Below are 12,903 nucleotides of genomic sequence, written 5' to 3' on the forward strand. Positions count from 1 at the left end.
TCATTCAGATGTTCCGGAATAGGGCTGTCCTCTTTATATTTTAAATTAACCAACTTACGAACAGAAAAGTTTTATTTGTGACTAATTTCCTATCATAAAGGCCTTCTAATTTTTTTCATAAATCATGTGCTGAAGTTTCAGTAGCAACATGATGAAACACACTGTCATCCATTAACGGATAACACCAACGGGTTTTCGATTAAGCCTATTCCATTCATCATCTTTCAAACCCTCGGGTTTGCCACTATCACCCTTAATGGGTCCATACAAATCTTTACAAAATAATAGGTCCTCTATTTTAGTTTTCCAAGTTGCCCAATTGCTTCCATTGAAGCTAGACATACGACCCACATTCCCCTCCATTGATTTACACAAATAAATAAACCCAAATAAATCGTAAGCTCTATACCAGTTGTTAGGGAAAATATATGATTCCCTATAAGTAAATCAATCAATGGGAATAAAAACTAATGAGGAAAAATTAAATCAAAAGCATTGATAGGGCATGGACTACATGGTGTAATGATCATAGTTTGAGGATGTTTTGGTCTTTTTACCCCCTAATCCAGACCCCCCCATTTGTATCACACCTCTATGGGATTCAATACTTCATCAGGGGCACATACAGTCCAGAGAGCCACTTTTGTATCCAAACAATGATTCGGGATTGACCAGGATACATAGTTCAATCACATGGCCTAAACTACAAAACAAACACGACCTTAAGGTATTATGCTACCATAAGCGTAGATGCCATAGAATGCCAACTTCAGTTGTTGGATAGCCCAATTGAATTGTACCTGCAATTGCAAAGCTTGGCTTGTTGAGTAGTCAAACTTAACACTTGAGCCTCGACTTGTTCTTTATGTTATTGGACTACAACAAGCTACTTTAGGAAAGCTTCCCACAAGTAACTTAGTTTGCTTAGCAATCTTACTGATATTCACTACAACATTTTCTTAATTTAATGACATTTGAAAGTGCCACAAAACTATTGGTTTAATGACATTTTTTAGTCTTGTGGCATTTTGAACAAGTGCCATTTGTATCTGTGCCACCGTAGATACTAGTGCCACGGTAAACACTTGCAAGTGCCACTACACCATCATGGTTAAAAACTTTCAAAGACATTTTGATGTCATGGTAGATATTATTTGTGGCACTATCAAGCGCCATTAAAAAAAGAGTTAGTGACACTTATAAGTGTCATTACACCATCAAGACTAAAACCTTTCAGTGACACTTTAATGTCATGGTAGGTACTATTCGTGACGCTATCAAGTGCCATTCGTGACGATAACTCATTGTAGAACAATTTGATCCGCTCTTGCGGAGACTCGAACCGCCAACCTCCCGCACCATAAACTTTATACACCACACTCTTCCCACAACACCTCTATAACACCACATGATTATATATGCAACATATATTATTTATATAGTACATACATCAATATTAATATAAAAGTATATGTATAAACATAATTATTTTATTGAACATAATTTATGTAAAATAAAAAAAAAACCACTTTTGGCGACTAAATTTTAGTCGCCAATTCTATACTTTTGGCTACTAATTATTTTTTAATTGCTAAAAAACTTAACTTTTGCTGACCAAAATCGGATTTGGTCGCCGAATATGCAACTTCAGCTGCCAAAATTTTAGTCACCAAAATATTTAATTCCCACCTTAGGATTTTGGTTCTCCCGCGCTAAAAATGACCACTTTTGGCGACTAAACTTATTTTTAGTCGCCAATTGTAGACTTTTGGCTACTAAAATTTTTTTAGTCACCAAAAAGCTTTACTTTTGGTTACTAAAATTTTTTTAGTCGGTAAAACCCACATAATCAGTGACCGAACTTATTTTTAGTCGCCAATTGTAGACTTTTGGCTACTAAATTTTTTTAGTCATCAAAAAGCTTTACTTTGGGCTACTAAAAATTTTTTAGTCACTAAAACTCATATAATCAGCGACCAAACTTAGTTTTAGTCGCCAATTGTAGACTTTTGGCTACTAAAATTGTTTAGTCAGTAAAAAGCTTTACTTTTGGCTACTAATGCTGTTTTGATCGCTGAAAGCTATACTTTCATGGACCAAATTTTTTTTGGTCAAGAAATTTAGTCACCGAATGTACTTTTTCCTGTATTGTATATTGAGTTTAATTTATTTATTTTTAATCATTTACCGCATTTTAAAAATTTAGAAAATATATTGGCATTTTTTGTTTTTTCAAAAATGTCATTATAAGCTTGGAAAGTTTTTGGCTTAGTGGCATTTCTCAAAATGCTATAAAATATTTGTTTATGACACTTTTCACCTAAGTGCCATAAAAAGTAATTTGCACCTACCTAGTATCCTGACATTTTTTAAAAAATGCCATTGCTACTAAAGTTTAGTGGCATCTGTTGGTAAATGTCACGAACATGATTTTTTGTATCATTATTTTATAAAATGCCATAAAATTGATGCGACATTTCTTTATTGAAATGCCACTAAAGCCTTATATGTTTGTGGTTCTGTAGCATTTTTCTAAAACATTTAATGCTAATTTTTATTTTTGTGGCATTTTCTAAAAACATGCCACTAGTGTAGTGTCACTAAAGTGTAAATTTGTTGTAGTGACATTTTTGTTGTAGTGAAGTGACACTTTTTTTTAATTGAAATGCCACTAGAACCTTGTATGTTTGTGGCTCTATGACATTTTTCTAAAAAATGCCACCAAATATTCTTTTTGTGATATTTTTTAAGAACATGCCACTAGTATGGTGTTACTAAAATGTGTCTTTGTTGTAGTGATTGCATCCTTTTTGGATAACCTGTACTGTTACTTTTTCTGATGCGAACTCTGATCTCTCCTGAGGACGTTAATGGAAAAAAGACACAATCATGGAAAGTTGTTCCAACATACTGTGGAAATTTAGATTGATTTTTTCTTTTCCCCTTTTTTCCCAGGTGAGGGTTTGAGAATATAATATATGTTGCCGAGTCTGAAAACATTTGAACTTTTCATGATTGTCAAGAAATTATAATACAACTGTTATGTAATTCGTTGTAGAAGGTGAAAAAGAGTTCTTCTTCGGATTGGCAACTGCACCTACACATGTTGAAGACAGGCTTGATGATGCTTGGCTCCAGTTTGCAGAAGAGAGCCCCTGTGACCACGCAGAGTCAGAGCATGACCTGCAATCTGCCGATGCAGTACTGGGCTCTGCTGCTGGTGATGGCGGATCTCAGCAAGCTTCATTGCCCCTAACAGAAGCTAAAAGGATGGTGAAAAGAAAGAAGTCTGTTAAGATAGCTATGGAGGCAATGATCAGAGGTTTCAATAAGTATGTAGAAGAGGAAGAGCCTACACCACCTGAAGAATGCCATAATAAAGTAGCTGCCTGGCACAATGTTCCGCACCCGTAAGCCCTGCTCTTTCATGTGGTGTTTGAAATTTACAAGCTGAAAGCTGAATGCCGAATGGACATATACTGCTAATTTCTATCTATACCCATCACATAATTTGAATAAAACTTATATTTAGAATCACAAACTTCTATATTGAAATTGCTTATTGTTGACATTGGAATAAATGGATTGTCGTGAATTACTTTCAGGGAGGAGAGGTTGAGGTTTTGGTCAGATCCTGATACAGAATTGAAACTGCCTAAAGACACTGGTGTTCGTGTCTTCCGAATGGGTATATAGATTGGACAAGGATCATGCCAGAGGAGCCAGTCGAGGGGAGTAAAGAAACCGTAAATCTTATGCCGAACATTGTGTGTGTGTGTGTCCACATGCATCTTTGTGTGCTTTTAGTTTGTCATACTTCCATTTGGTGATGACTGGATCAATATAGTAAATTAGAAATAGACTGGAGTTAAATTATCATCTCAATTGACATGCACTATTTATAAATTTGCATAAGAATGAATAAAATTGGTTGTGAAGATAAAAATAGCACCAAATTCAGTTGTTTGATGTTCTGTTTTAGGTTAATTACACTGCATTGGAACGATATAAATGGATTATCAATAGGGTTCGCTCATATGGTATGAAGGTGATGCTGACACTGTTCCATCATTCGCTGCCACCATGGGCTGGAGAGTATGGAGGATGGAAACTGGAGAAAACTGTTGATTATTTTGTGGATTTTACAAGGTTAGGCTTCTTTTTAGTGGTAGATTCACCATAGTTGTTATCTGGCATTGGCATTCAGATTATTATTTAAATAGTTGTATCTTGTACTACAAGTTTGATGCTGTAGTTTAACCATGCTTTTCACATCCATTCATCTTCATTTTATTCAACTGAAGCGCAGTCTGGTTGTTCCATTATTTTCATTCTTTTCTTTTGGTAACATAATGGTAACTGGTAGACACCTAAGAGTTTGGAGGACAAACATATTTTTTGAAGAGCAGAGAGAGAGAGATTAGATAACAAGATGACTGAGAGCTGGGGCAGTTAATAGTTTGCTTTGTGAATGCCATTTTACTTCATGTGTAATGGTTCTCTTATGTGGGTAACTCCCATTTGTCCTAAAACTTTAATTAACACTCTTATGCTTTTTATTTTGTGGGCTTCTTGTTGATAGTGTATCAGATATTGCAGATTACTAGGTTACATTTAATGAGTCTCGTGTCTTTTGTATGCTTACACTACTACAAAAACAGATAAAGATAACACTTTTTTTGTGTAATATATGTTATTTAATCACACATTTTAAGTTTTATTAAAGTGTGATCTTTGGATTAAAAGTGGTCATTTTTAATCACACCTTTTAAGTGTGATTAATAACATTTAGATCACACATTTTAAGTGTGATTAATATTATTTAGAGCACACATTTTTAAGTGTGATTAATAATATTTAGATGTGAAAAAAAAACATTTAGATTACACATTTTAAGTGTGATTAATATTATTTAGAGCACACCTTTTTAAGTGTGATTAATAACATTTAGATGTGAAAAAAAAATATATTACACTCACTAGCTTCTCATTTGCTCTTGTGGAGATTCGAACCATTCCACTACACTTCCATAACACCATATAATTATATATGCAACATATATTATTTATATAGTACATAGACCCGTATTAATGAAAAAGTATATATAAAGATAATTATTTTTTATTGAACATAATTTATGTAAAAATAAATTATTTACTAGAAAAAAAAAGAGACCACTTTTGGCGACTAAACATAATTTTGGTTGCCAATTCTATACTTTTGGCTACTAATTATTTTTTAGTCGTTAAAAAATTTAATTCCCGGGCTAAAATTACTAAAGCCTCACTTTTGGCTACTAAACATCTTTTTAATCTCCCAATGCCTCAGTTTTGGCTACTAAATTTGTTTTAGTCGCCAAAAAATCTCACTTTTGGCTACTAAAATTTTTTTAGTCGGTAAAAGCCTCACTTTTGGCAACCAAACATCTTTTTAGTCGGTAAAAGCCTCACTTTTGGCTACTAATTTTTTTTTAGTCGCCAAAACCTATACTTTTGGCTACTAAATTTTTTTAATCGCAAAAAATCTTTACTTTTAGCTACTAATGCTTTTTTAGTCGCCAAATATGTTTTTTCTTGTAGTAGAGTATGATTAAATATATATATATATAATTACACTTATTTAAAAGTGTGATTAAAAAGTAGTAATGTATATATAATCACACTTTAATTAGAAGGTGTGATTAAAAAATATATAAATAATCACATTTTAATTAGAATGTGTGATTAAAAAATATATATATATAATCACACTTATTTAAAAAGTGTGATTAAAAAGTAGTAGTGTGTATATAATCATACTTTAATTAGAAGGTGTGATTAAAAAATATATAAATAGTAACACTTTAATTAGAATGTGTGATTAAAAAATATATATCTAATCACATTTATTTAAAAAGTGTGATTAAAAAGTAGTAGTGTATATATAATCACACTTTAATTAGAAGGTGTGATTACAAAATATATAAATAATCACACTTTAATTAGAATGTGTGATTAAAAAATATATATCTTGAGAGGGTAATTTTTGGGAAAAATTGGGCCGAGCTGCGAGTTGGGCATTGAGGCCCAAAACGCGAAGGACTAAGTAAGAAGACCGCAATAGATACTCCGGCGCAGAAGGGCAAAATTACTTCGGCCCAAGGAGGTGAAATTACTTCGGCTCGCGAAGGGTAGAGTTACTTCGGTTAGAAGATTGTAAATGAACTTCGGTTTGGAAGCAACTTGAAGTTATACCGGTTTGAGAGTTATACCGGTCGAGTCGTTGGTTCGGTCCGAACACACCACGGTTCATGTATGAGAGAACCGAGATATGGTGTAGCATGAAGAAGAACCGAACAACTGTTAGTACGGCCTACTTTGTGGCTCGGCATAGCCATTTTTACTTCGGTCAAATGGAAGTTCGGCCATAAAGAGAACCATCCCACTTGGTTTAAGCAGTGGGGGAGGGTGTGAAAGGATAAGCATTATCCTTAAGAGTATGAATCCTAGAAGGACTCTGCATGGAGAAATACAAGTCCTACTAGGATTGAGCCATATGAAACTTATAAAAGCTCACAAGCATCACCTTGGAGGAGGTAATTGAACACAATATTTCTGAGAATTTAGAGCTTTGTCTATTTGTCAAGTTTTCTGACTTAGGCATCGAAGAGGTTTCCGGCACACACCCGCCGGCTAGCTCACGTTTGTGTTTTCAGGTGACAAAGCGACGTCGTACGGAGGAGCGTGGACTTGGTCAACAGGATTATACGAGGAGAATTATTTCCTCCCCGTACAATTGGCGCCGTCTGTGGGAAGAACAGACAAAAACAAAAACCTCTTGACTAAGCTTCTCCTTTTTTCACAAATCAATGGCACACATTGAAGACCTACCGCAGTCCGCCGTCGACGGGCTAACTCCAGACGGGGGCGCAAGGCGAGAAGGATTACCCTCTGTCCCTCCTATGGCAGATCTGGAGTCCCAACAACATAACTCTAGGAGGAGTGGCAGGGGAAGGCGGAATTGCAGCCCTCGTCACTCTCAAAGTCCTGACAGGCAAAGGAGGAGGATTGATCCTCAAGCCCTGGAAGATCGCGTGAAAGAACAAAATGAACTAATCCGGAAGATGGCGGCGGACATGGAGGCTTTGAAACGCCAGATGAAGACTAAAGAGGTGGCGACAGGAGAGGGGCGCAAGCACAAGACGCCCCCTCGCCACTCAGAGAATCGTAGTAGGAATACGACACCCTCCCAAGGAGAAAGCAGAAGCCTCAGAACGGGCGACACTCACTCCTTGACCTCCAGGACTCGTCACTCCAGGTCTGAGAGGACGAAATCCGAAAAATCATATACTGAAGGAAGCACGTATTGGCCTTCCCATTCACACCAAACCAGATCTAGACAAACAGAACTGCCCAGGTCATCCGACTTACGAACCGTGCTCGAAGAAAAAGCACGATGCAAGGAGGATGCCAGGGCAAGGGATCCACACCGAGTTTCGGCCTTACAACGGTTGGCTCCTCGGACGCATGGAAGCGTCGAGGTTGGAATGCCAATACCGCGACCGGCCTACGAACCAACGGACAAGGCATTGGCGAGATTACAGACTTCGCCGTTTGTCCCAGCAATCGAAAATGCGCCCCTACCATCAGGCTTCCTTCAGCCAAAATTCACCACATATGAAGGAAAGACGGACCCATATTCACACTTGAGCCACTTTCGCCAAGTCATGGCTGTGTGCAGACGAAACGAGGCCTTGATGTGCATACTCTTCCCGTCAAGTCTTGGCGACCTAGGCTTGACTTGGTTCGAAAAACTCCCAGAGGGCAGCATAGCCTCCTGGGCCCAATTGGCAGAAGCGTTCGTAACAAGGTTTCGAACAAACACTACTGGGAGACTTTCAACCAGATTGGAGACTGCCCCACCAATCTAGCCATTGCGCAATACAAAAGAGGCCTACCAGTAGGGAACAGACTAAGGGATTCGATTACCATGACGCCACCCCTCACCATGGAGGCCCTGATGGAAAGAGTGCATCAGCACATCAGGGTAGAAGAGGATGGCGCACGGGCAAAAGCAAAATCCAGTGCAAACACGGTACCAGAAAAGAAGGCCTCAGCAAAGGTCAATACAGTAGATAGGCAGAATAAGAACGGGCGTGGCAGACGAGATAACGGAGAAGACCCAGACAAAAGATGGTTGAGAATCCGCACTGCCATAACAACAGTGTTCAAAAAACCAATATATCGGATTCTGAGCGAAATAAAAGACGAGCCATTTGTCAAGTGGCCAGCCAAGCTAGGGGAAGCTCAGAAGAATTACGACGACAGATCACGGTGCACCTTCCACAAAGAAAAGGGGCACCGAACTGAGAATTGCACGCCACTGAGACAGCACTTGGAAGAATTGGTGGCAGCAGGCCACTTGGACAAATACATTGAAGGAGGAGCGCAACCGGCCCCCCAAGATCATAATGACCATCCCAATAGAATGCCAATCGATGCACCACCTCAAGGCATTATCAATGTAATTCATGGAGTCTTTGAACCTGAGCGCGTATGCGAGCTCAGAGGTTCAATCAAGAAGGCTGAGCACTTTAGGGAAGTATTAAGTGCCCAACCTGCCATCAAGAAGGGGAGGACAGAGGCAACAAACGTCATGTCCTTTTCGGATAAGGACTTGGAACGAATTTACTGTCCCCATAATGATGCCCTGGTTGTCACTCTCCGAGTCAAGGATTTTGACGTCAAGCGGATTCTGATTGACCAGGGTAGTTCATGTGAGATCATGTATTACGACACATTCAAGCAACTAAAGCTGCAAGACAAAGACTTGGCACCTGCAGTTTCTCCCCTGATTGGATTCAACTCCATGCCAGAGTGGCCTGTCGGCAAAATAATCCTTCCAGTCAGAGCAGGATGTGTAACAAAACAAGTGGAGTTCTGGGTATTGAAGGTCCCCTCCACCTACAACATCATCCTGGGCAGAACATGGCTGCATGCCATGCGTTCGGTAGCGTCATCATACCATCAGGTAATGCGGTTCCCCAATGACGCCGGTATAATTGAAGAAGTCTATGGCGATCAGATCATGTCGAAACAGTGCTTCGCCACAGCGAATGGAAGCCGAGCTGCCAAAGGATACGTTCATTCGGTGGAAGAGCCAGAAAGTAATGAACTATTCGCGGACGTCGGCAAAGAGGCTGATCAGAAAGCGGTGGAGGACTTGGTGGAGGTAAAAATAGATGAGAAGAACCCGGATAAGTTCTTCTTGCTTGGCTCATCGTTGTCCAGCGCTGAGAGATTAGAGGTCTTGGAATTCCTGACCTCTAATATCGAAGTGTTTGCCTGGACACCTTACGACATGCCAGGCATTGATCCAAACTTCATCAGTCACCAACTCAATGTCCACCCATCCGCCAAACCAGTCATTCAACGCACACGCAGATCGGCACTCCACCACGCCGAAATAGTGGCAGAAGAGGTAGGCAACCTGCTGGAGGCAGGAGCAATAAGGGAAGTGCACTACCCAAGATGGATCTCCAACACAGTCGTAGTGCCGAAAAAAAATGGTAAATGGCGTGTCTGCGTCGACTACAAAACAGTCAACAAGGCGTGCCCAAAAGATAGCTTTCCTCTACCAAGGATAGATCAACTGGTGGACCTGACGGCAGGGCATAACCGACTTAGCTTTCTGGATGCATACAGAGGCTACCACCAGATCGCCATGCATGAACCAGACCAAGAGGTCACATCCTTCACAACACCAAGGGGGTTATATTGCTACAAGGTCATGCCCTTTGGCCTAAAAAACGCTGGGGCGACATTCCAGAGGATGGTCACCAAGATGTTCGAACCATTGTTAGGCAGAACAATGGAGGCTTGCATCGATGACATGGTGGTCAAAAGCAAGGATGAGAATGACCATCTTAAAGACCTAGGCGAGATGTTCCAGATCCTGAAGAAACACAAGCTACGCCTCAATGCGTCCAAATGCGCATTCGGAGTTGGATCTGGCAAATTCTTGGGCTTCCTGGTGACCAACTGAGGTATAGAAGCAGACCCCTCTCAGATCAAAGCAATCCAGGAGTTGGAGAGACCAAACTCAGTCAAAGAAGTGCAGCATCTCACTGGTATGGCAGCTGCACTCAACCGGTTCATAAGCAGATCGTCGGACAGACTACGACCGTTCTTCCAAGCTCTAAAAGCCAAGTTTGAGTGGGATGAAGAATGCGACCGAGCTCTGGAAAGCTTGAAGGAGTACATGTCTTCCCCACCACTACTTGTTACTCCAGTACCTGGTGAAGAACTCTTTTTGTACCTGGCAGTTTCTCAGCACGCAGTTAGCGCGGTGTTGGTTCGTGCAGAAGGAATACAACACCTGCCCATCTTTTATGTCAGCAAGACATTGTTGCGAGCCGAAACAAGGTACTTGCCCTTGGAGAAACTAGCATTAGCGTTAATGATGGCATCCAGAAAATTGGCGCACTACTTTCATGCCCACACCATAGTCGTCCTCACAGCCTTTCCATTAAAAGCTCTGTTCGAAAGGGCGAACTTTAGTGGGCGAATTTTAAAGTGGGCAGTAGAATTGGGACAATTCGACATCAAGTTCCAACCCAAGACCGCAGTAAAAGCCCAATCCTTGGCAGACTTCGTCGCAGAGTTTACTCCTGGAAGTCATCATATCTGCCCAGTCGACCTAACTGACACAACCGATCTAGGGACGGAAGTTGACGCCGGAATAACGCAACCCCTAGTAGAAGGTAGTCAATCAAGCACCAAGGCAGACCATACTAAGGACAAGGAAGAGGCAAACAAAGGCTCACCAACAATTCAAACAGAGGACGAAGGACAGACAGCCAACATGGACTTTGAAGAAAACACCATCCTTGACCCCATGGCATCATCTGATCCTTCCACTTGCTGGAAACTATTCGTTGGAGAGATGTGGAAGCTCTTTGTGGATGGAGCATCCAACCGACATGGTGCAGGGCTTGGCATAGTCCTCATCTCTCCAGACGGCCTGGTTATGGAACAAGCAATCAACCTTGGCTTCCCAGCATCCAACAATGAAGCGGAGTATGAGGCGCTTCTCGCAGGACTCAAGTCAGCACACTTCATGAAAGCAACCGAAATAATGGTATACAGTGACTCTCTGCTGGTGGTAAACCAAATTTCTGGCGAATACGAAGCAAAGGACGACAGAATGGCCAAGTACCAAGAGTTAGTCAGAACGGAGATCAAGAAGTTTGATGTGGTAAGGATAGAACAAATTGGCATGGAGGAAAACAGCCGAGCGGACGAGCTAGCAGGCCTTGCCTCAATGGCAGATACATCAACCCCTCATCCATTACTCATCGACTTCTTACTAAGACCAAGCATAGAAGACCCCGAAGCAGAAGAAGTATGTTGCACAGAATTAGGCCCTTCTTGGATGGATCCCATCATCCTGTTCCTGAAAGACGGCATCCTACCAGAAGAGAAAAAAGAAGCCAACAAAATAAGGGCAAAGTCGCAGCGATTTTGGCTATCTCCATCTTTGGCATTATACAAGAAGTCATTCTCTAGGCCTTACCTCAAGTGTGTTCATCCCAGCAAAGTAGAAGCATTCCTGTTCGAAATACACGAAGGGGTGTGTGGGAGTCATCAAGGGGGAAGGTCGCTCGCTTACAGGGCTATTTCGCAAGGATATTGGTGGCCATATATGCAAGCAGACTCAGAGAAATATGTGAAGAAGTGTGAAAAATGCCAGAAATTCGCACACCAAATACATCAACCAGCAAGAGAACTCCTACCCCTAACTAGCCCATGGCCTTTCGCAATGTGGGGCTTGGACATAGTAGGACCACTTCCAACAGCACCCGGGGGCAGAAAATTCTTTCTCGCAGCAACAGACTACTTCACAAAGTGGGTGGAAGTAGAAGCATTGGCGTCAATCAAAGAAAAAGATGTGAAGAAGTTTGTTTGGCAGAATATTATCACTCGGTTTGGCATACCAAAAGCACTGATCTCTGACAATGGAACTCAGTTCGACGGCAGAATCTTCAGAAGCTTTTGTGAAGAATACAAGATAGAGTTCTACAACTCCACACCGGCATATCCTCAAGCAAATGGGCAGGCTGAAGCATCAAACAAAGTCGTCTTGGATGGACTAAAGAAAAGGCTAGAGAAAGCAAAAGGCAAGTGGGCAGATGAACTTCCTCATGTCTTATGGGCTTACCGCACCACGCCTCGGCGATCAACTGGAGAAACACCATTCTCCTTAGCCTATGGCATGGAAGCAGTGATCCCACTAGAAGTTGGCCTCCCCACAATTCGAAGCGAAAATTTTGATCCAAACTTAAATAGAGAAGCCATAGCCTTAGAACTCGACCTTGCAGAAGAAAGAAGAGAAAGAGCGCTAGTCCACATCGCCTCATACCAACGAGAGTTAATCAGAAAATACAGCAAAAAGGTACATCCAAGACAATTCAAGATTGGGGATTGGGTACTACGCAAAGTAATGGGAAACACCTTGGTCCCAGGAGACGGCAAGTTAGGCCCAAATTGGGAAGGTCCTTACAAGGTGGTTGGGTTAGCTGGCAAAGGGGCATACCACCTAGAAGACAAGGATGGCAAGGCAATCCCTAGGCCATGGAATACGGCCAATCTCAAGTTATTTTACTTTTAGCTTATCTTTTTTTTCAAGCATATGTACTTTTCTCTTCTTTCAATAAAATGAGAAATTCTTTTCAGCACAAATTATTCTTTGTAAAAGTTAAGCTTTAAAGACTAAGTATATTGTAAGCATTCTATTCTAAGTTAGCCGTAAAAACTAACTCAGAGGTTGGCTGGATTAAACCAACACCCTTCCTAAGCCCAGGATAAGGATCCAGGCTGCAGGACATTTGGTCGGAATAACCAAATACTATAAGTTAGCTGGAAA

At 40.8% G+C, this 12,903-nt stretch overlaps 1 pseudogene across 1 annotated transcript in view; it reads left to right on the forward strand.

The window, feature by feature from the left end:
• Window positions 1–2,889: 2,889 nt before the first annotated feature.
• The window catches only part of LOC114300026 (beta-glucosidase-like SFR2, chloroplastic), a 29,795-nt pseudogene continuing 19,781 nt past the window's right edge, over window positions 2,890–12,903 (forward strand). Inside the window, exons 1-5 of the transcript XR_014335066.1 lie at window positions 2,890–2,896; window positions 3,059–3,410; window positions 3,606–3,746; window positions 3,983–4,154; window positions 4,573–4,639. The product of XR_014335066.1 is annotated as a beta-glucosidase-like SFR2, chloroplastic (transcript). The remainder of the gene's footprint in view (window positions 2,897–3,058; window positions 3,411–3,605; window positions 3,747–3,982; window positions 4,155–4,572; window positions 4,640–12,903) is intronic.

The sequence above is a fragment of the Camellia sinensis genome, chromosome 7 (assembly GCF_055761805.1).
Source record: "Camellia sinensis isolate YWXY chromosome 7, ASM5576180v1, whole genome shotgun sequence".
NCBI lineage: Eukaryota > Viridiplantae > Streptophyta > Magnoliopsida > Ericales > Theaceae > Camellia > Camellia sinensis.